The sequence below is a fragment of the Lichenostomus cassidix genome, chromosome 1, assembly GCF_008360975.1.
Source record: "Lichenostomus cassidix isolate B80296 chromosome 1, HeHo_3.0, whole genome shotgun sequence".
In the NCBI taxonomy this organism is placed as follows: domain Eukaryota; kingdom Metazoa; phylum Chordata; class Aves; order Passeriformes; family Meliphagidae; genus Lichenostomus; species Lichenostomus cassidix.
The window spans coordinates 81,021,785-81,045,586 of record NC_139479.1 but is presented as its reverse complement, the minus strand read 5'-3'; the positions used below and the strand labels follow the sequence as shown (position 1 = coordinate 81,045,586).

General features: G+C 44.7%; 1 protein-coding gene across 4 annotated transcripts in view; it reads left to right on the top strand.

Moving 5' to 3' along the window:
• The first annotated feature begins 1,561 nt into the window (after window positions 1-1,561).
• Window positions 1,562-23,802, top strand: part of RAB30 (RAB30, member RAS oncogene family) — a 48,869-nt gene continuing 26,628 nt past the window's right edge. Inside the window, exons 1-3 of one of the 4 annotated variants that reach the window (XR_014853270.1) lie at window positions 1,562-2,748; window positions 15,173-15,357; window positions 15,656-15,730. The gene's annotated coding sequence lies outside the window, so the exon portion shown is untranslated. Of the gene's footprint in view, window positions 2,749-15,172; window positions 15,358-15,655; window positions 15,731-23,802 lie in introns of those variants that run through there. The other 3 variants (XR_014853277.1, XM_085065626.1, XM_085065619.1) reach the window with 3 other exon arrangements.

Here is a 23,802-nt window from a genome sequence, read left to right as displayed (position 1 = left end):
TTCTCCAGATATATGGAACCACTGATGCTACAAATTTCATTAACACACCCACCACTCCTTTTCTTCAGTGAGGAATATAAAACAGGAGAACCTGGCTGTGGGGAGAAGCACTCAAGACACTGGACTTTTTGTAGGACAGCACGCAACTGGTTCAGCTTCTTAAACTAGAGGCAGCTGCGCCAAAAATGACCAAAAGAATTGCACACATTGCTGTAGTACCAGCAAATTTTGAAAGGCTGCAATGTTCAGGTGAAGTAACTGCACCACAGAACATCTCACAGCATCCTTCCTCCAAAACTCCAGTGTATCCTGGGGCTAACACACCATCTGTGTAGTTAATGTGTGGCAATACCCTGAGCAATGCATTGTACTTACCTCCAGGAGGAGCCAAAGTATGAAATAAACCCTTGCAACTCCATTTTACCTGAGCTGTACCCAATATTGGACTTCAGCCAAAACTTCAAGCAAGCCTGCAAAAATCTTCACAATTCTTTTCAATTAAGTATCTTCTTGGCAAAATAAAATGCTTTATTTCACAGGAATCAGCTGTAACTAGAAATGGTATTATTTCATAAGCCAGGCAATACTTTGAGCATCCTCCAGTTTCAAGCACAGGCCTTCCACACCTGGTTTCAGGGAACTCCAGTGCCCTTAAGCCTCAGAGATTTTATTACTCTCTCATTTGGTGAACATATATTCCCCATTTCCCAACACAAAAGACTAGCACAAGTAGGGATGATGCTCAGTACAAGAAAGCCTAAAACCACTGCTCAAAATCCCAGGCTACCTCCTGCATGCCAGCCAGAGGGCTGAAACTAAGACAGTACCTAGTCAGCTGGCTAAGCCATGCCAACACTAGGCAGCAAGCACAGGTAAAATAATGGGGCAGCAAGTCAGGCTGCTCCTATACCATGCTGAGATGTCTTATACCATCTCATCTGCTCTCTCAGCTTTTTCAAACTTGATTTATGCGTCCATGGACATAGAATTATGCATTTGGGCTGGAAACTACCTCAAAGATCATCTGGTTCCAACCCTCCCCTGCCATGGGCAGGCACACCTTTAAGTAAACCAGTTGCCCAGTGCCTCATTCAGCCTGGCCTTGAACACTTCCAGGAACAGGATGTCCACAACTTCTCTGGCCAACTGTGATGGTGCCTCACCATCCTCAAGTAAAGAATTTCTGCCGTATAGCTAATCTAAACCTACCCTCTTCCACACATACTGAGGACTTTATAAGGAAGCAAAGCTCCTCCTGCTGGTCGCACCAAGTCGTATGTCTCTGACAGCCAAACACCATTAGTGCAATTATAAGACCTCAGACAGAGCCACAACTCTTAAAAAACCTCTTCAAACCAGCGACGCGCAGGCTGTCACCTGGCGTGTGACAAGGGCATGTCCTAATCTGCTCCCTGCTGACGGCCTCCCACACCAAGGCCAGCCCTGCTCTTTAACCCACAGTCCGTACTTCGCCCAAGGGCCAAACACGGCGGCTGGTAGCCCCGCACGGGCCCCTCTGCCCGAAAGGCGCGGGAGCAGTCCCGGGAGCCAGCGGACCCGCCCTGGCTCCTGCGCCACACGCAGCGGCCTGCCCGCCCGCGACCAGCCCCGCGCCAGCGCCACACGCCGTGACCGGCCGCCGCTCCACCGCCACCCCCGCGCCTGCCGCACACCCCCCGCCGCTGCACGAGCCCCTCCACGCCCCGGGACACACTCCCACCTCACGGCCCCGCTCCCACCATAGAGAGGCGCTGCCCCACCCAGAGCCGGCAGTCACCGGGCGACAATCGGCCGTGTCCTTCAGGGTCCCCTTCCCACCCGCCGCGCCCCTCCGGCCATTCCTCAGCTTCCCCTTTCTTTCTCGACCGCTCGCACAAGCTCTTTCTTGCCGCTTAAACCAAGACAGGACTCCCACCCTTCCCCCTTTTCCGACATCTTAACCCGGCTCCCCGACCGCTCCTCCCGAGCTAAGCGTCCCACGCCATCAACATGGCGGACACCACCGCCTCCTTCCCCATCCCGTTCCCTAACGCGGCCGCGCGGCGCGAGGCTTGCCGGGAAACCGAGTCCACATCATGCTCGCTGTCGCGCTGTGGGGCTCTAAAGAAACTACAAGCCCCAGAAGCCCCCGCTGCCGGAGGGAGCCAGCCAATGGCGAGGCGGCGGCGCGGGCAGTGGCCCCGCCCCGGCGGGCGAGAGGGGTGATGTCATTGCCCAGCGGGGGCCGCGGGGGCGCGCCGCGCGCCGCCGCTCATTGTGCTCGGCCGGTGCCGCCTCCGCTCCGGACACGGCGGGGGGGCCGCGCTCCCGCTCCTGCGCTGCCTGGGGCGGCCGGCCCTGCTCGCATCCCCGCACACGGCTGCCTTGCGCCGAGCCCCGCTGCTCCTGTCCCGGGCGTCCTGGCCGCAGGGTGGCTCGGCGCCGTTCCGGAGGGCTGCGCTGCACGGGCAGTGGGGACTGAGCACCCATCCCCGAGCGGGACTGCCTTGCGCCCAGCCCCGCTGCACCCATCCCGGGGAGCTGCCCTGCGCCGGGAGGGTGGCCAGCACCCATCCCCGTGGGAAAAGGCTGCCTTGCGCTCATCTCCGGGTCTGCGCTTCCCCCGGGCGTGCGGGGCTGCAGTGCCGAGCCCCGCTATCCCCAGCGTGGGGCGGCCCGGGGCTGCCGCTTCTTCCCATCGCCGGGGACCGGCTCCTGGCTCCCGCCTCGTTTTATGGTCGTGGAGAGGGAGGAAAAATCCCAAACCAGGTGAGTTCCGCGCTCCTCTTCGCTTTTCGTGTGCTTTTCCTTGTCCTGTTAACCCTCTCCCTCGCAGGCCCCCATCTCCCGCTGCCCTTCCCCGCACTGTGTGTTGCTCAGCGGGGAGCAGCGCTGCCGAGCGGGACTGCGCTGTCGTTCCCTGGTCCTGCTGGAAAAGGAGGGGCGGAGGGACGGAGGAAGGGGGAAAAAGCCCTAAGCCCCTAAATGGTCTCATCCCGCGGAGCTGAGTCCCCATCGCCGCCGTTCGGCACCTCCGCGGCCGCGCTGCGCGTCCCGCAGCCCCGGGAAACTCCCGCAACTCCGGGATGCTCCGGGCGCCCTGGAGCTGCGCGCTCCCAAGCCGGCAGGGAGCCCTGTCTCGTTTGTCTGCCTCGCTGGATAAGAGTGGAAAATAAGATGGATTTTTGAATTGCTGTCGTTAAGCGCTGCAGAGCCTGCGAGACCTGGGCTGCTGAGGACAACATTAATACGGGGTGTGTTTCAGGATGGTTTTTGGGGCGTTGGTGTGCTGTCGTGCGGCTTCGTTGTTTTGACACCGCTATTCCTTCTTCCCGTTCAGGGAAACGTGGGAGATTTGAATCCAGCTGGCTTTCAGTCCTGGCTGTGTGCAGTTGGTTCAGGTTTCTTTTCCAAGTCACATCATGAGTTAGTGTCTTAAAAATTATTGGTTGGACAGCCTGATGTTTTATTTCAACTTCCAAGCTACTCCTCTGAGCTCTTTCCCTTTTATCATAAATACAAGAAGTGCCTATATCTTAAACTTTGAAGAAACTTTGTGGTCCAGCAGCTTCATTTTAGTGTGGCTTTTTATTTGTTTCCCTGTTCCCTGCTGTTTGTGAGGTGCAGTCCAGATCTTTACTTGAACAGTGCTAAGATATTAGTGCAATATACTAGATATATTTTCATTGGTATATTAACATCAGAAGGTTTTATTGCCTTTTATAGGTAAATAACTTCTGCAATTGCTAGTGGACCCCAGGCATCTCATTTTTTTGCTGGTGGCAATGAAATGTGTGCACACAGAGGGGTCCTGCTCACTTCAAATCTGTCAGTATCTTTCAGTGCCCTTTAAAGTTAATCCTCACCAAAGCCTGACTTGGAGGCTGTTCTGAGAGCAGCAAGAGAGTGTGCAGCTGAGCTGATATTTTTAATTTTTTTCCTCCCCTCTGCTGCATATTTGCTTCTGCGCTTCTCTTGTGTAACTGGCACTGTGTGTCCTCTGGCAGGGCTCTCCCTGGAATTGCAATGCTGGGGAGCGGGTGACATGAGTGCCGTGGGGACAATGAAATTCCCTGTTTGGCTTGCTTGAAGTGTTTGTAAACACCCAGGCAGTGTTGGGGTGTCCGTATGCAAGAGATAGTGTTTTACAGCTTCTCCTCCTCAAGTGGGATAAACACGCTGCATCCACACCTCCTTGCTTTTATTTTATCTGTGTTTTTTTCCTTCCTTCCTCTTTATTACTGACTCAAAGGGGGAGGACAACAGTGCATGCAGGCGTTGCCTTTGGTTGGTCTTTTTTAAACATTTTTATTTCCTGAAATGGCGTTTTCCTCTTTATTTTACAATGGAGGGAACAGGTAATCTAATAGAGGTTTTCCCATCTTGGCTGCAAAAGGAGAAGTTTTATAGCAGTATTTTTGTTAGCCTGGGATAGAAGGCACTGGATATGAAGTAATAATTTGAAAGTATAGCTTGGGAATTGTTCTGGGAAATACTAATATAGAAGTTGGTGAGAACAAGCAAAGAATCTGTGGCCAGAGATTTTGCATTTAAGTAATGCAATTTTTGTGATGTCCTTATTTTTTTATTGTTTTCATCTTTTTACATGTATATATCTTTAACAAAACAAGTATGAATAGCAATACATATCTGTATATTTTTTAAAATTTATTACATTTGTTTGATTTAGAAAGACTTGTGACAAAGCATGCTAGCATTTTCAAGCTATATTATACTGTATCAGGAGGTGGATTAAAAATGTACCTCAGAAATGTGCACTATTATATTAATCAGATGAAATTTTGCCTTTCAGCAGCTGAAATACAGGCACATGAAAAGGGACCAAAACCAGAAAATCACTCAGGAGATAAATGATTGCTGTGAAAAAGCCCAGATGAGCTGGGGGACCCTTCCTCTTACCCTGCAAAGACCTAAATCCAGTGTATGTGTTTACTCTGATTCAAGAATTCTCCAAAATGCCAGATGCTGGAAGCAGAGAGAAAATCCCAGGAAGGCAGCACTCAATATTTCCTCCAGTCTTTTACTTTTTTCCCAGTTTCTTACTAGTGTCCAGTTTCTGAAGGGTAATTCAGAGTTAGGTGGTCTCATAGTCATACTTTGAAGAGTTTTCTTGTTTTTCAGTCCTGTTCCTCATGAAATTGAGTATGATGCCAATTATTGGCTTCTTAGTAAAGCCAGAAATCACATCCTTGCAAAGTGGTTTTATCAGAACCACCTACTGTGGTGGTCAGTGCCCTGAACTGTGTTAAATTTCCCATCCCAGAACTATTGCTCCCCCGGGATGTTTGGGTGTCACCCAGCCTCATGTGCAGGGGAACCCCAAGAATGGTGAGATGAGGGGAGCTGCAAAGAGCCAGAGCTGTGCCAGCCTTGCTGGCTTTTAAGCTTAACTTTCCTCTTTGCTCCAGGCATGGGCTATGAGAGGACAGTGGTTTCTGTAGCCTGGAATTGGAATTGGGTGAAACAGCTGAGTTCCCAAAGCAGGAGGTGGATGGATGAAGGTGACCCTTCAGGGAGGAACTGAGCAGGCCAGGGGAGAAAAGTGTCTGCAAGCAACCAACCTCCATTCCTATCCTTGCTGAGGAAGAGCTTTCTGCTCTTGGCCAACCTGTGCTATGCTCCCCATCTTCCCAGACCCAGCTGCAGGTGGTAGGTGTTGCTCGCAGCCTGAGCTGGAGTGTGGTGGCTCTCTAGTGCAAGCTGTAGAGAGCTTCTGGTTTCAGCATTGGAGCTGCCTTTGTTTGCTCCTCACTGGGACAGCCAAGCTGGCATCCATCAACTGGCAAATTGGGGCACTTGCTCTGAGTTTTTTGGTGTGTCCCAGAGAGGTGTATTTGCAGCTGGGTTTTTTTGTGGGTGGTGTAGTTGTGTTGGCATTTTCTTATTTTTACATAAAACGTAGCCAAACAAGAAATTATAATAGCTGGGAACTCGATCAATTTCATTTCTCATTTTGAAGCTTTTTGCCTTTTTTTAAGGACAGGACCGGCAGTTTGAGTGCAAGCCTTGCTCTTCATGTCTACAGAAGGAGGAGTGGGGAATGTGCTAGGTGCTAGTCCGTGCATGTTGTCAAATAACCACCCAGGCAGTGAGAAAATTAGAGATTCATTGCAATTGTGTGGCTGGCATGGCAGCAGTGTGGAAAGTAGCACAAGATGGGCATACCTTGCAGTGATGAAGCTGTTTAGGTACTGATGCTTGTATGGATGTTTGCAAAACTTTGTAACAGGAGGTTTTGGAGGCCTCATTTTCTATGTTACAGATGGGTTTCTGACACCAAAAACATCAGCCCAGTTGGAGAGGTCTTGGGGCAGAGATGCTCAACAACAGCACTGCTTTGGCTGGAGGACAGATGAGATGACCTGAGGCAGTGTTTGGATTGACTTTCTAGTTTCCGCAATTTCATTTTGCAGCAAGCCATTTAGCTTCCTGCTCCCTCCCAGTGCTTCTGTCAATAACTAACTAAATTCTCATTTTATTTTTAATGGCTCTCTCATAGTGGGAAAGAAGTGATCTGTCATGTTTGTCATATAATCCTGGTTGGCCTGTGCATAAATCATGAATTTAAAGTGGCGGGAGGGAAGGGGTTGAGTCAAATATTCCTCAGGTGCTAATATGTTGAAATAATTAGGGCAGAACAAGGATAAACTTGTCCCTTAAAATCATTGTCAGCATTTAAAGAGAGTCAAGACCACACTGAAGTCTGTTGCTATTGCAGTAGTTTCGTAACTAATCTGTGCTATTAAACATTGGCCTTGCATAAGGTATTAGTGAGATTTGTGTTGTAATGTCATTTGATTTCACCTTGCATAAATAAAAATAATTAGAGAGCTTTGTTGCTTTGAGCTGGGGAGAGATATTTAGGTTGTGAGCAGCTTGAGACTCACTTGCTATTTGTCATCTTGCCTCTCCTGGAGTTATTGCTCTCACTACGCTACAGAGGTGCACTCTTTCCTAATATACTTAAGGCAAAATTTAAACCTATTTAAAACCTATTTAACCTAGCTATTAGTTTCCTGAGATAATTAGGGAATACTTGTACAAACAGAGGAGAAAGCCTTCAATAAGGTCTCACAGAAATCTGCTGCTGTCCTTTTAAAAATCACAGGATACCCTGTTTATTTTCTTTCCCTTTAGCAGAAATACTGTCTTTTAAGTACTGCTGAACTAAAAGTTAACTGTAACCTTTAAGTGTCTGAATAGTGTTTTCTTTCAGACCTTGAAAAGAGTAATGAGAAAAGGCAAGAGAGAAGAGGAAGGGGAGGAAAGGCTGTGCTGGCATGAAAAAAGATGAGCTTGTGCATGGTTTCTCAAAAGACTGTGTCCTGCAGGCTGAATTTAAAAGGGAAAAAAAAAAAGATGTTAGAGATGCCAAAGTACAGAAGTCAAGCAGTGCTTGGGTTACTGTGTTCTGCTAAAGATTCCCTCCATAAAGAGAGGGACTTCATGCAGAGCCCCAGCAGCCCAACCCACTGCTTCTCCTCTGCAATGAAGGTTCCAAAAACTAAACTCTGCTTTTTTTTTCTTTTTGATTAAGCAAAAACTCAGTTACTCAGAGGGCAGCATGTGTGCATTTAAAGTGGGAGTATTTCTTGATATAAATCCAGGCTGTTGTTTGCAAAAGAGAATGGTCATGGAACTACCATTCTGTAGGCTGGTGCTGAGCCTTGATGCCAGTTTTTTTGGAACAGTGCAGAAAATGAATCCGACCACATATGAGAGTCTCGCATCCTCCACAGTAACAGTCATTTGCATGTGCTTTCCTCAATGTTTTGGATCAAAATCCTTGCAGCCAAAAAAAAAACAAAGAAAAAAATGGAGCTTTTATTGCTTTGCCGGAAGGGTTTATCCTGTCACCTGGCTGTGGAAGGATGGGACCCCTCTCCAGAGTAATCAAGCAGTTAGAATTGAATATTTTTAGTTGGAAGGGATCTACAAGGATCAACTAGTCCAACTGCCTGAACAATTCAAATGTCTCTTGAGCACTGACAGGCTGGGGTATTGACCACCTCTCTAGGAAGCCTGTTGAGGTGTTTCACCATGCTCTTGGTAAAGAAATACTTCTTCATGTCCAGTCTGAATGTCCTCTGGTGCAGCTTTGAACCATTCCTATGCATCCTATCGCTGGATACCAGGGGGAAGAGATCAGCACCTCTCTGTTCACTTCCATTCCTCAGGAAGCTGCAGGGAGCAATGAGGTCACCCCTTTTCTCCAAAAGAAACAAGCCCGAAGCCTTTGCTGCTCTCCACAGTGCTCTTCCAGCCCTGACAAAGCTGCGTGGGGCTGTACAGGATGTTTCACTACTCAGTGGGGCATTGCTAAAGAGACAGCACCAGCTCCAGGGGAACTGCTAATGTCCTTGTTCCCACCTGCTTTCTGCCTGCTTGTTTTCCATCTGCTTGAGCTTCTGGCTCCAATGCAGCCACTTCAGCTGCACCTTTAGGAGCTTGGATACTCCCAGACTAGAAAGAAATTGTAGGAGTAGGTATCAATGGAGACTCTTAGCTGAAGGAGACGTGATGCCTATAAGAAAGAAATTATTAAAGATGGTAAGTAGAATAATTTGTCTGGTTAGTAGATCACCCTACATGTGCTCCTCCCTGAAACACATGAAACTTAAGGTGTGGAAACTTGTCAAATCTTCCTGTCTTTTCAATGGTCATCTTTTGCTCCAAATAGTCATTTATCCATAAGTATAAGCATGATGAGAGATCCAGAAAAATCTGTGCTCCAGAAAAATCCCAGATCCATGCTTGGGATGTAGATCATTAGTTGAGACATGAACACCAGCATTCAGATTTACAGCCAATCAAAGAGCAACTTAAAGGGATTACCAGGATTAGAAATGAGATTTTGGGTTTGCTGTGTTGCAAAGAATGCTTTCAGTAATGAAAAGCGGACTTGAAAAGTAATCATTAGCACTTCTCTGTGATTTAAATTTCATTGCCTGAACTCAGAGAAATGGAAAATAGATCAGTCAAGGCTTTTCATCTAACAAGTTTTTAAAGCAAGCCAGATTCATGCCTAATTAGTGAGAATTTCTTCATGGTGCTTCTAGGGCCTAAAGCATGGTGTTTTCATGATAGTTGTGGCTGTATGGGAATATTTACTGAAAATAACATCCTTACTTAAAGATGTAGTAAGACTACCTTGTATAACCTGAATTGACATCAAGAAATCCACAAAGGCATCTCCATATGGTGTGGTCTTATTTTCCTGTTCTTTCTGATGGTAGAAGGGAGTTTTAAATTCTATCTTCTCCAGCACTGGAGACTGAAACTTTATCATAATAGCTACAGAACTTGGTTAACTGAGAGAGGGGACAACTGCCACTTGGAAAAGTAATACTTTTTCTGTTGTTCTTGCTCTATAACTATTAATGCAAGTACCTGAAAAGTAAATGTAGGCTTGAAAAAGCTTTTCTGGCTCATTTGGTATCCCTGCTAGTCCCCTGGAGACATCAGATTATTCTATCCTGAGACAAGTAATCTTTAGAGGTGAGAATCAGGTAGCCTGAAATTGCTGTGGGGGTGTCAGTTCATTTTTGCATATTGAGAAGGTGGTTAAGAAAAATTACTTTAGCCTTTTTATTCTTGCATCCCGCCTGAAGTTCATGGTGCAACATGTCCTGTAGAGGAAAGGTATTAACTCAGATAAACCTGTGGCAATGAGTTTAATTAAACCCCAGCAAAAACTGGGGAAATCTCTAGCTTTCACAAAAAGGTGGGGGGCAGGTTTGGGATTTCCATGTGTCTGTGGACTGCTGAGGACCTCAGAAAAGTCAGTGTCAGGTTCTTCATCTGGATCACTGGAGATGTAGCAGCAGGTTCTACCTGTGTGATAATGGCTTTGGGCTCTACTGTTCTTCTCTGTAATCCCCTTTGCTGTGGCATAATTACAGAAAGTGCTTTTACTCTGAAGAGAATGTTTTGACAGAGTTTGCAGCAGATTCCGTGTTTTCTATCTCAAATATACTCAAGTGCAGCGAGTATCTGCACCACTGCAGTTACTCCAGCCTCATTGGCAGTAGCTCTCATCTGTCTGTAGCCAACAGAAGATTATGGCATCCTCTAATTTCTCACATATAAAAATATGAAAATCCTCACTGTAAATATTTGCTCTAGAAAGCATTAGGTAGTTATGGGGGGATTCTTGAACAATGTTTGGTCTATTGAAAAAACCAAACATATAAAGACTGCATCAGAGTTTCATGTACCAGTGGCTTGAAAGTGTAGCAGCAGAGTCAGTGCCTGATTTCTCTATTGCATTTGTCCTTGTTCTGAACAATTTGTTCCTTCTAAAAAGGGAACTGTGCCCATTCCCTTCAAGTCAGCAGTATTCACATTTCTAAAATGTGGTAGTAGCATTTTGCTTGGATTGATGTGTTTGTGCACACATAGAAACACCCCACACAAACACAGGTTTCTGTTAACTCTTTAATTTCAGCAGGCAAACGGGGAGTCCAAAGTTGAGCTCTTTACTCCAGGCTAATGGATTTCTACTTGGCCTATTTAGGAGAGGGAGGCATGAGTTTGGGACTCAGGTGGAAAGTGCTTTGTGGGATCTGTAGGAATGAAGTCTCTTCTTGTGTTGTGACCTGCTGTTGGCATGCCCTGAACACCTCCTGCAGGGATCTAGTGTATGTTCAGTCCTGAAACAATCAGTGTCTTTTAGCAGCCACTAACTCCAAATTCTGTCTCTTTTGCTTACCACCCAAAACTGGAAAACAAATTTAAATATATCCATATCCTGAGGTACTTGGCAGTATTTCTGTTATGTTTGTAAATGACTGTTACTAATGTAGAGTGTTTCCCTCTGGTAGGAAATCCTTTTTTTTTTTTTTTTTTTAAGTAGCTGCTCTGTTGTCAGAGTTCTGCAGGACAGCTGGGTCTTGGTGCCCTTGACTTAGCTGTGCAGGTCCCTATGTGTCACCAGGAAGCACTGATAAAAAGGTCTTCAAAAGCATGGCTTGTAAGAAGTGTCTGCTGGGTCGCACTGGGCATCTCAGTGCTGGAGATGGTTGAGATTCCCCTGTCCTCTGCCATTATACATGGTTATTATGGACCATTCCTGAATTTGCTGCTGCAGATGTGAATGTAGTATGGGGAGGTTGTAAAGCTCCTTCTGCAGCTACTGCATGGCCTTCATACTTGTTTCTATCATTAGTAATTTCACCTTGCTCATTGTAAACGTTTAATCTTTTGTCAAGAGCCATCACATTTGTATCAGCATTGTCTCTAATCTGTTGTGCCTCTGGATTGGGTAACTGCTTGGATAAGTCAGTGTTAAAATTAATCTTTTTTGCTAGGTTAACTTTTTGGGATAGTGTCCTCAGGCTGATTAATTTTGTAGCCATGTGGGTGGTTAGCTGGTATTTAATAATAATAAATAAAGGCATGTTTAAAACAAATCCCCCCTAGTTAAGAATTTGCAACTGAAGAAATTCAGAATAAATTGAGTATTGATTTGGACAATGAAATAACCAAGGAAAACATTCATTGTGGGCTGGAGCTATTCTGTTAGAATAAAGGAGGCTGATTGTGAAATATTAAATAAAGTATCTCATTAAGTTGCGCAGTTTTGCAAAAGCTGTCGCCACGGGGAGGAAGAACCTGGCGTGAATGATTGTTTGTTTACTGCAGCTGTCAGTCATTGCAGGGGTGAGCGTGTTCATCAATTTGTGCAGTAGCCACTAGTAACCAGGTCATCCTACTTAAATGTCAGACTTCTTGCTCGAAAATGTGTGAAACTACATAAAAATTCTTTCCATCTTGTTAGCACATCTCTCACAATATTTCTCATTTTGCTTGATGACATCAGTTCTTGGAGATACAGGGGAAGGTTTTAAAAAAATCTCCTGGGCAATGCTGGGTGGTGCTTAGCTAATGAATTTATTGATGTCTGTCTGATACTCCAGAGGGTTGGTGCATTTCTCGTTCTTCCTCTGATGCAGTTTTTGAGTCATTAATCTCTTTATGACTGCTCCTGTATTTTGTGTATAGATTGGGTTTTATTATTCATGATAATAAAGACAGAACTTCTGTCTGTTAGTCCCCATTTTCTACAGTGAAAAATCTGCAGTTCTCTGCAGTCTGTAGGTGTTACTGTAATGTGAGTAACCAGTGCTGTAACTTGGGTGGGATTAGCCATTAGGGGTTTTGGGGAAAGACAGTCTCCTTAATTTCATTGCAAATCAATTTATATAATTCACAGTTTCCTCTAGAAATTACATACTTTGTACTTTGAAGGCAAGACAATTGAATTCTGCATCTCTCTTGTGTTTATAGGCAAGTTCCTTCTAAACTTTGTTTCTTGGTTGCCTCCATGCATAAAATCGAGATAACCTCAGAGGGATGCCTTGAATATTCATCAGCGATTTATTGTATGCCACGGAAGAAAAGTGTTACCAGCAATGCTAATGAAGTTTATTACTCAGACCTTCTGCTGCACATTGACTGGTATTTCAGAGATCTGCAGTCTCCACAGTGAGCTCTAGCAAAATCTTGACTGGACTTAGCCTGTAGATGACACTAATAACTTCGATTTATGTGGGGCTTTCCCTTTGGAAGAGCTCCAAAGGATTTTATAAACTGCAATGCAAGCCATAGTGTAAATATTGCCTTAGGAGCCACCAGCTATCAGGGAGGTGCTGCGTGATGGATATTGCAGTGCAACTGGCAGCTGGATGTGAGGGGATAGCAAGGAAGGAATTCTGCAAGTGTTGGAGGTGACACAGGGAGAGAAGTAAGAAAACAAGCAGGCACTGCCTGAATCCTGTTTTTTACCTTTGATGTGATTGATTCTTATAGATCAAGTGACTCTTATGTGAAACATGGCATTTTTGTCGCAGCCTCATGGTGCTCTGGTACTGGTGCAGTTCAAGTTGAGCAGAAAGAGCCCTGCTAGCAGCCAGGTTTTTATTTTCATGCAGAGTATGTTTGTGGATGTCTTAATTTAAATACTGGGGTGCAGCAATGTGATTTCAGTGGTTCCTCAGGCTGGTGTGGCTGGCACTGTACTGTCCTCCTCTTGCAGAGGCAAAAGGCACAGATTTGAAAGTATACCCTCTTACTCTTAAGCTGATGTCCCATTAACCCTAAATCCGTTTAAAATGTGCAAATAGCTTTGTAAAGATGTTGTCTTTGAATTTGTTGCATTGAGAGGTGTTTGTTTGCTGAATGGTGGAGCCTTGGCTTCTGTCCTGAATCATAGGTACCCAAGTTGCATTGTCTGAATACCATAGCAGTAGACAGAGGCCCAGAAACTGGATAGCACAAATCAATAGCTAGAATTGGAAGCTGTGATAGGAGCATTTGGAGAAGAAATGCATGGCTGGTAAGTATGCTCTTGGGTTGACAGGCATCAGCGTCCTGAACAACCAACCAGCTGCAGCCAAACAAAAAACGGCAAGAGCAGAGGTCAGCCCAAGAGTAACAGTGTGGATGCTGATTTTGGGCTCATCCCAGCCACCTGGGGATCAAAAGAATTGTAGAAATTATAATGTTCTTTGTAATTTTGCCAAAACACTCTTTTCTTCAGTAACTTTTGAGCCTGTTGGCCATGTTAGATGATTGCAAAAGCTTGTTTTCCTTAGAAAACAGGGCTAAAGTGTGTATAAGGCTTTGAGGAGTAGGGAGCTTGTTGAATTCGGATGCTTGTTTGGCAGTGCTCATCTGAAGCTTGCCTGGCATGGAGAAGAGATTGCATTGTATCATGTTTAGGCTTGGTCTGGGCAAATGAGTATTTCTGTTGGAGCACCTAATGGAGACCTCAGCAGTCAATAGAGCACAGTTTGTGGCTTGGCTTTCTGCCTGGCTATAGGCTTCCACCAATGTTTACAACAAACACAAAACAGAAAGTGTAATTATAGCCTGATGGATGAATTCATACTTTTGGTACATTCTGTTGCTGAGTCTATTTTAAAGCCTCAGTGTCCAGGATTCTGGTCTTTCTAAACATTTAGAACCTCATCAGCTTTGTATTTTGATAGGCCATATGTTCCATTAAATATATATACATTGATAACAGTCAATGAGTGCATTAATGTTTAATTCAGTACATTTTTCAGTTTTAGGATCCCATTCATCCATATTGCTGTAATCGATTCCTCCTGGAAATGCTGTGGTAATTAGAGGAGAGAATGATTTGCAAGCAGTACTGTGACATGTGTAACCAACCTGTCTTGTTTTGAGCCTTTCATTACCTTAGCTTATGACTATAATTGTGTACCATCTCAAGGAGGAGTGTGAACTTTTCATTTGCATGTTAATGGCACTTTGTCTGTGAAGGTGCTACAGGGATTCAAGCAGTGCTATGCAGAAAAAAATAATGTGTCCAGTAACCAAACAATTTTGATGGTTAGTGGTTCAGACGTTGGTAATAATAAGAGTTTTTTTTCTTATATAGCAAATGCATCTTTCAAATGGGCAAGGTAATTGGTATAGTTTAGGAAGAAAATTGTTATGGAGAACTCCTTCCTGCCTGTAATCAGCATCTGTCTCTTCTTGGGAAAGAAGGAAGTGTTTAACTTGTGTGCCCTTTTGGAAGGGAGAATGTATTAATTGAGTGTCAGTATGTGTTGTGATACATAGAGGTACATTGGGAAAAGCTGTATGCTGAAACTCACTGGCTTTCTCTTGTGCCAGAGATGGGTGTTGGCTGAGAGTGTGGGCTGTTCTCAGGAGCTGAAGGACTGCTACACAGGGTATTTTGTGAAGCTTGTTTGGCATTTGAAGGCTTTGTCCAAGGCTCTGACATTTTACTCTCCAACTTCTACTTTTAAAAAGGAACATCTATGATTTTATCCTGAGCCAGTGTGCCTCAGTGTGTGATTGAGGTTGTTTGTCGTCTTGCAAAGAACAGACTCATAATGGCTATTTTGGCTGTTCTGGGAAAGAAGACTCTCCATCACACTTCTGCTTTTGCGTGGGAAGGGCTCCCTCTGAATAGTCACAGAAATCCCTGTAAATATCAAAAATGCATCTTGTGTCACATTTCAAATCCTTCATAATTCCCTACTCTCCTGCTGTTTCCAAGAAACCTGAGCCACATGCTTTCATCTCACCATCGCCTCTCAGCCTGATGGATCCAGGAGGAATTGCCATTCTCTGTAGGTCAGACCTGGAGGAAAATGAGTAACATGGGTGTTAACAGCCTAACATTTCCATTTAGGAACAGTTGGATAAGCCTCAAGAGGGGACACCTGCTGGTTTAAATTAAGAGTGACCACTCAAGCAAGGTTCCTTCTGCCTCCTGCCGTTGTGCATTGCTGCAGCATCCCATGGTCCATCGTTGCATCCTGAGTAACTGTCAATGGCAAAATGCAGTTTCCACCTGGCAGAGCTCAGCACTTTCTGGTGGGTGACTACAGGTTGTGATCACTAACAGGTGGGGAAAGGCCAGTTAACAGCAGTATTTTTGAGCAGGGGAAAGCTCAGTGAGTGTTTTCAAGGAGATCCGACCAGCTGTGAGGGAGGGCATGGTTGACAGGGCTGCTTTTGCTTTCAGGATAATTAGTGTGATGTAGGCTAGGCTGTAAAATGAATGTGAAAAGTAATAACAAGGAGTTGGAACCATAGAAAGAGGAGAAACTGGAAACCCTGAAGATACAAATTGGGCAAATTGTGGTTTAACAGGATCTTTTTTTTTGGGTAGGGATGCCAGTGATCCAAGATGAGATCTGTCAAGGCTAGAGAGGTACAATCGCTATAACTGAGATGTGAGTAGATGCTGGGTTGGATTAATCCTGATGGGACATTTCTCTTTGTAGAAGGCTTCACTGCTGTATGTCTGCAGTGAAAATCTTTTTAATCTCTATTGCCAGCGGAGATTAAACCATTCCTTCACATAAACAACCTGTGTGAACAGGGAAGGTGCAGGTTGGCAAGGCTTTGGTTGGGAAGGGAAAGGCTGTTCTGTGAGCAAAGTGAGGAGAGGGTTTAAGAGAAGGTGGGTGTTGTCTGTTTTAAGCTGGAAATCTGAGATCTTCTTAGGTAAGTATCAGCTACTTTGATAACTGTATCAACCAGTTCAGCTGCTGCATGTAGAACATTAAATTAGGGTAGAAAGCATTTCTATTGGCGTCTGGAAACAGGTGGCACTAAGGCACTAGTGGCTAGAAGAGAATTTGGACAGTTACAGAGCAATGGGATGTGGCCTGTCTGCATGGAGAAATGGTGAAGACCCCAGGAGAGGCTGAGCCATCATGGATGGCCTGTCCTCCAGCACCTAGGTTGAGTGAGAAGAGAAGGTAGAAGAAAGGATTCTTTTCTCTATTGTGGTGCCTATAGCTTTTATACAAAACTTAGTTAAAATGGTAAATTTCCTGAATATGGCATAAAATAGTTCCTATAGAAAAATACCAGCCCTATTACAACTTTCTTGGCAGACAAAGACAAAAATGCACATAGAGAGCATGATACCAGGACAGAGGAAGGTGGATGTTGAGACTGCAGAATGAAAAGATAATCATCAATGATAGTAGAGAAAAGCAAAGCAGAGTTGGCGATGTCATCAGGGAAAGAGGCTGGAGAGGTAAAATAGTTCAACACAGATAATACGAGGCATAGGTCTGGTTTATATGGGGTTTCTCCTGAGTTCCTCACTTTGGGCAAGTCACTTGATCTGTTGCTTTTTCCCCATTTTGCCTCTGTGTGCAGAGTGCTCAGAGATGGACAATAATTCTTAGTAAGTGATTTTTCTATAGCACAGAGTGTGTAGAAATTGAATTCAGCCTGCCTTGAATTCAAGTTTTATCATGATCCAGGGTTGAAGTTACTGTTGATGAGGAAAGGGGAAATATGTACATACTGTTTACATACTACTTGCTCTGCCTTTAAAATTTGAAGGATGTACAAGGGGGAACATGTGAGGTGGAAAGTGTGCCCTCAATAGTAAAATGTTGAGTGAAGCTTTTGAGTTCTAGCTCCAACCTTTTAAAAATGCTCCAGGCTACTTTCAGCGTGATAGACCAAAAAATGTAATATATTCTCTCAAAGCAAGACTCACATGTATGTTTTTGGAGTCTGTACAACTGTGTATAAAGCAAACTTGTGTCATGCATGCTGGGGTATCAACAGAGAGCAAATAGCAAAAGGGAAGAATCTAAGAAGTGTGTCAAGCAGAGACACCACACATACAGTGTCTGTTCCTCTGGTGCTCTTAAATAACCTAGATGATGTTTGACTTAGTTTCACGTTCAAAGTGTTGGTGGTTGTAATGAATGAAGGAATAATTTACCTTTATTCTATATTACATATTTAATTGTGGCTTCATAATTCCTATATGCGTATCACAGCTGGGCTCTGGATCTGTCCAAGAGTGTATTTGTGTTGAGGGTGAAGGGGATGATGTTTGTAACCATGCTGAGACTTTATTTTACTGGCTTTGGGGCAGACACGAGTGGACACAGACCTGCTCCAAAAAGCACACGCTGTCTTCACTGGCTGCTTAAATGTAATAAATATACAAAAAAAGCAAACACAGTGCTTTCTGTGTGACCCCCATTATCTGCAACTCTTGTGTTGTACCTGGCAAGTCTCTCTTGGTGCTTGCCCAATTTTGTGGGAAGGGAGAGGTTATTAGTTGTCAAGAAAAGAGACCCAAATCAATTTTGAGGAGCACTAGGAGCTGCCAGCTGTAACTTCAGGCAGTACATGAGGCTCCTGCAGAGCATCAATAGAGCTGTGAACCAAAGCATGGGGTTAGCAAGCCCGCAGCGAAAACTTGTCTCTCTCCACTAGAGGTGAAGTTCTTCACTCCAAATGCTACATAGACTTTTTTTGGATGTGGAACACTTGCCTTTGCCACAAGCCCACCTACATCTCTATGCTAAAATGATAGTCAAACTTATCCCCTTGCACTGTACCGCAAATGGAAAACTTGACCTTTAATGCCTTATATTCCCCGATTGTCTTGGGTTGTTTGGTGCTTTTGACAGTGAACCAAAAGCCTATTTGTGACTTCCAAATGCATGTTCTGTTACAGATGGATGTGTTAGCTGGGGCTGTAGTGACTGTTCAGGCTGGCACTGAGATTTGCATTGGAACCTGATTTGTGCTCAGGGTTTGAATTCAGATTCCCAGATCCAACACCCAGTCTTGCCAGGATATGCTACTCCTTTGCAATTTTAAAAACACTAAGGTGTTCTAACTTTTAGAAGAGGTAACCCCATGACTTTTATCTCTGTAGGTACCTGGCAGGTGTCATTCCAGTGTTAGGCATAGTTTTCTGCCATTTGTCCTTCCCATCTTCCCCTGTGGGCAGCATTTTTCCTGCCCTTTTTTGCTGTGCTGGGCAGGGATGCTCCTCTCTGTGGTGCGGCTGGCTGGGCTCATGCCTTGGTGCTCCAGCAGCATCTGCCTAGACATCCCTAGCCCAGATTCATCCCATATTCTTCTGTTCTTCCTGTTTCCCCTGTCTTTTCAGCCTATAAATTTTATTTCTTCCTTTTTATAATTATAATGTAAAAGTGCCCCATGGTTTCTTTAAACCACCTTTTTTCCCCCCCTTTAAACCTAGATTTTTACAGCTGTAACATGTTTCCTTTTGCCCTCATCTGTAGCAATTGAAAGTACTGCCAGCTAAGCAAATATCCCAGTCCAGTTTTACAAGCCTTGTTACCCTGCCTAGGTTCTTTACCACCACAGCAGCTTCTCTTTTGCTTTTTATCATACTTGCATCCAGTAGTTCAAGTTGCCTCAATTTAAGTTGTTCTGCACATGACTATTGCAGAGACACTGAGGTGCTTTGGCTCCAAGGGAGCAGCAGCCCATATTAAGAGGGAAGGGTTTTCTTCCTGTGGAGAAAAGCTAAATAGGATGGAAGACAGTAGTTTGAAAAGGTGGTTCAGAGCTGGAATTCTTATTTTCTTGCTGGAGTTAGCTGACTGCAATAAAATTGTGCAAGTCATTGTAAACCCTCTGTTTTCAGAGAGAAAAACAGTGACTTTTTATAAATCTGCTTTTAAAGTTAAGACTTAAGATAATGCTTTTATACAAGTTCCTTGCACGGAGCTTTGCAGGATGGGTGGATTTGGGCTTGCAGAGCCACTTCAGGGCAGTGCTGATGACTGTTGCCTCGGAAAGAATAAAATCTAAAGTGCCATATAGGACCTGTCCTGAGAGCAGTCATCAGCAGAGCCAAAAATCTTCTTATATTCTGACTTGTGGTTTTGGTCTTCACCTCTTTTACCTGCTAAGAGGATAAATACAAACCAAAAAAAAAAAAAAAAAATCTATCTGTTCCCTGGATATCCAATTTCAGTCACATGTGGTATAGAAATACATACAGGAAATGGAAATAAATGTAGAGCTTCCTACAGAAGTGTTGTGTTTGCTTTACACAAGCTCTGTTAGACATGAAACCTCTTTATAACTTATGATAATTTGCTGTGCTGTAGGAGCTGCTGTTCATGCATTGCCTTATACTTGATGGGAGTGTGCTGTGCTGGGGGGCAGCAAGGCTGTGCTTGTGTTTGAGGGGATAAATGGCAAACAGAAACACGATGTGAGGGAATTCTTTATTTCACTAAATAAAAATGCCTTATGTTGAGTTTTGAATTACAAGTAGTATTTTTGGATAGACTGCCCATTTTGTTAAAGAACAAATGGTGCTAGTCCAAATAGTTTTGTGCAAAATTGGGAAAATGCAAGGGATGAACAAATGTGAAGTGTGCCCTACTCCCATGAGCAGTCTGTCTGGCTCATACCATCTCAGTTGTCAAGCTTTATCCTAAAGGAAGATGTTTAAGTATATATGTATTTGAGAGGCTGAAAATGCAGTCTTTTTTGTGACTGTAAGACTTCTTTTCCAGGATTGTGTGTCAAGATCTTGAACACCTGAGTGTAACCAGCTGTAGTCTTTTCCATCGTAGTTGGGATGGAAAATATTTGCTCTGTCACATCCTTACAGCTAAAAGCAGTGAAACTGTGTGGTGTCCAACAGTGTCAGCCTGCTCTGCTGTAATACCCAAAGAGAATTATTCTTGCTTGGTTTTTGTTTTCTGTCTGTTTCCCTTTTTCTTTCTGAGCCTGCCTTGTAATTCCCCATTGGCTCATGCTCTGTCCCTTGGCCATTCCTTCCCGCATCCACCCTTGTGCACAGCAATCCAGGAGCGCTTTGGACCCTGAACCACGGGGGACTGAGTGTGCAAGCCAGCAACCCTTGCAGGGAGGGGATGCTGCAGGACCAGAGTGATGAGGGGTAGTTGGCTGCAGTCCTCCATGGAAAAATAATGTTTTTTATGCATTTGGCTTATTGGATGGGTGAAAGAACCAAGTTCCTTTGTCCCTTGGCTTGTTATTGCATTCCTAGCAACTTCAGTAACCTGAATGTTGCCATCTCTGTGGTTTGGGTAAGGGTTAATGTTTGAGGCTTGTGATACAATTCACAGTGTTTCAGCTGAAGTTATTGTGGGAATCTATTTAGCTCCTAGTTGATACAAAGTGACCTCCTTTTGGCATGTGCAGGCTGTAAATTAAGGTGTGTGTCTCACACGCAGTCCTACAGGCACAGCCTGGCCAGCGAGGAAGGACAATGATAACTTGCCTTCCTTCTGCCTTATATCCAAAAGATAGGGGATCCAAATTAGTTATCCATATGCTATCTCATTACCTTCAGCTGATTTGTGTGGCCATCCCTGATTATGGATGAGGTTTGTGCAGGAGCATGGTTTTGCTGTTGCATTGAAGACTGCAGTGCAAACTCACTGAGGCTTTGGTAGGATGTGGTCCTCTGTACACAGCCAGTGTTGCAGTGGTGCAGTTTGATACACAGCTGCTTTTTTTGGAAGATAAGGGGCAGAGCTTGTGGCTTTCCTTAGGGAAGGGGCTGCTTTCCAGCCAGCTGCCCATCTGTGGTGGTGCAACTTCTGATCTCTGCACACAATCACAGTGGATGGGGGTGTTGGAAAAAACCTAACCTGCAGAGGAGCACTGCTTGCAACACTGTACAATCAACATTATTCCTTAGGGTCCTGTTGTTCCTTCTAGACAAAAGTCTTGCTCCGAAGCCCAGGAGTGGAGAGTGATTTGCAGGAGGGGAAAGGCTGGAGACAAACCAGTGGACTAAAACCTGGTGGTGAAATCAGTGATGTAAATCTGCTGTGGGGATATCCTCAGCTTCCCAGATTCTTAGCATGCAGCCAAAAACAAAAGGCAGGGTGACTGGAAGGAGCAAGCTCTCTAGGGATCTTTTGAAGTTATAGCCAAATTAACTCCCGCCTATATTTAGAAAATCTGGCATAATGAAAGATGTGTGATGCTGGTCATGCAGGCAGGGTACAAGGTGTGCAAGGTACTTTGGATTGCCCGAGTTGGAGCAAACACTGGGATGTCTTTGCTGCTGTTACTCATCTGTCAGATTAAAACTCACCCAAATATCCATGGCTCTGTCTTGCTTTGAGAACAGATGAGAAGACACCCATTGCTGGATGTGTGGCAAGAAATGGCAGGGTGATGCTGAGTGTGGGCGCAGAGGAAGGGGCTCCTGCTGCTGCCAGCTTCTCCTGGCGGTGCTGTGCTGGCGGCCTTCCCTGGGAGCTGGTGACTGAGCCCTGGTGGAGCTGAGACCCCCCTGGCAGCTAGCTCAGGCTGCCTTTGGCAGGCAAGAAGTCGCCACATGTGAGAGCACATGATTTTCATTATCCGTGCCTGGATGTCTGCTGGGGCTGAATTGCCTGGGTCCCCGAGAGCTGCTCAGTAAGAAACAGCAAACATTTTCCCTGGGAAGGAGCAGCTGTTTATATATAGTGTGCAGTGGGTTTGGGATTGATTATTAGGAAAACATTCCTTTCTAGTCATAAAAAAGGGCATTTTTTATGTCTCCTTTCCTCTAAAACAGGCAAGTTGGAGAGTCCGGGATTTTCATTTGCCATGACAACCATTGAAACTGCCAAGCCATGTGATATCTTTATCCTTCCTATGATGAAATCTTTTTAAAAAAAAAAAATTTAAGGACATGTTGCTAACAGTTGGGAAACATCAGGTGTTATTTGCTTTTCTCATGTAGATTACTCGGGATTTAGTTCACATGTTTTTATTTAAGAGCTGTAGAGAGCTGGGGGATATTGATATTTCCATGATTTATGTATGGTAAGGATGTTATCTTAGTTCAGAATTGCTGTATTGTATTGAAGTCTGCCCTCTCTGCCCCTCTCCCCCTTTGAGACAGGACTACTCAGCAATAGCACTGTCTCCCACACGACAAAAATTATCGTGGGACCCTTCAGTGCTGCTGAACAGTGATGAGGTGCAGAGCCTTGGAGATGTTGGTTTACACAGGATACAAATGGCTTAGAGACTTTATGAGCCAATAAATCTTTTCCTGTTCTTATGCCAGGGCAAGGTTTTGCAAAGGCAGGGAGTGTGAGAGATACGATTCTTGATGCCTGGTCCGTGTGAGGGCTTCCCTTGGCTCCAGGTCTGAGCATTTCACACTGACCAAGAGCCTGGTGGTGGTATTACTGTCAGCAAAGCTGAATGCTGGCATTTATCCTATCTTAAAAATTGCTATATTCTGTTTAGGAATTTCCTCAGGGTGCCAAATATAGATTCAACACACAAAAAAAAAAAGCCCCACAAACCCAAACTCAAAGCCCAACCCCAAAAGCTGCTCTGTTGCTAAGGAATAAAAACAGATGGTCACAAACACAGTGCTGACGTGCCAGGCTGTGTCCCCATGACCGTGCGGCTGTGAGTGCGAAGGTCCCTGTCCCAGTGGCAGCACTGCCTGGGCTGCACACGTCATGTTGGCATCACTGGCTACCAAGGACTGGCTGCTGCTTGCTTTAAGTAAACAACAGGAAGTAATTTTCTGTTTCCTAATCTTAGTCCCAAAGAGATGAAAGCTTCAGAGGGCTGCTGCCAGGAGATAGCATACGTGTTTCATGTATACAGAAAAACATGTGTAGTTTTGTGTGCTGTTATCTATAATACAGCCATGTCTATACTGGAAGAGCCCTGAGAGATCATGTTTGTGGTGGGAACATGTTTTTGAACAAAAGCATCATTTTTTGGGAGATCTTGGGCTATGTCACAGAGTTGCTGGTCATGGATGACATCAAAAGGGTGAATATCAGTGCTGCAGAAGCTGTGCTTGTGCCTTCACCTTCTCTCCAAATGCAAATCTCTCTCTGCAGATCTCTGCAATAATTTATTAACCCATGTGGCTAGAGATGGGGAGTAGCTGAGCTGGGTGTGGAGGTGTGCAGGGGTGAAGACATGATTTGTCTGGGCTGGAGAGCTGCTGTGACCAACACCATCTTTTAATGTGCGTGTGCATGCACATGCAATGCTTGGTTTTGTGCCTGCTTAGTCCTCAAGGTACTGCTTGCTGCATCAGCTCTAAACAATAAATCTCAAAGACCCTGGAACACAATTTTTAAAATTATGTTTTCTGATTTTGTTCTTTTAGGTAAGCTGTTTGAGTAATGTCCCTGCAGTGGTAGGAGGCCTGGAGCAGAAAGTTTCTGCTAAAGAGCTGCCTTTTTGTGTTTCAGGATTTGTTTTAGTGCCAAATTTACCCCGTGCTGTTTCTTGAATTGCAGCTGGTCCAAAGCTGAGATGAGGTTTTAACAGCAGATAGTTGCCCTAGAAGACTAGCTGTACTTCTGCAGTGGTTTAGGACAAACCAAAAGTACTGTAACCACCTGAAACTATAAGGGGAACTGAAAATAGGCTATGCATTAGTGTGTGAGCCAAAATGTACCCAGAGTATGAATATTATTACTCACCTTTTGAAGAGACCTGTGATATCCTTATAAAAATCTTACTTGGGAGCCACGATATGAAATTACCATTATT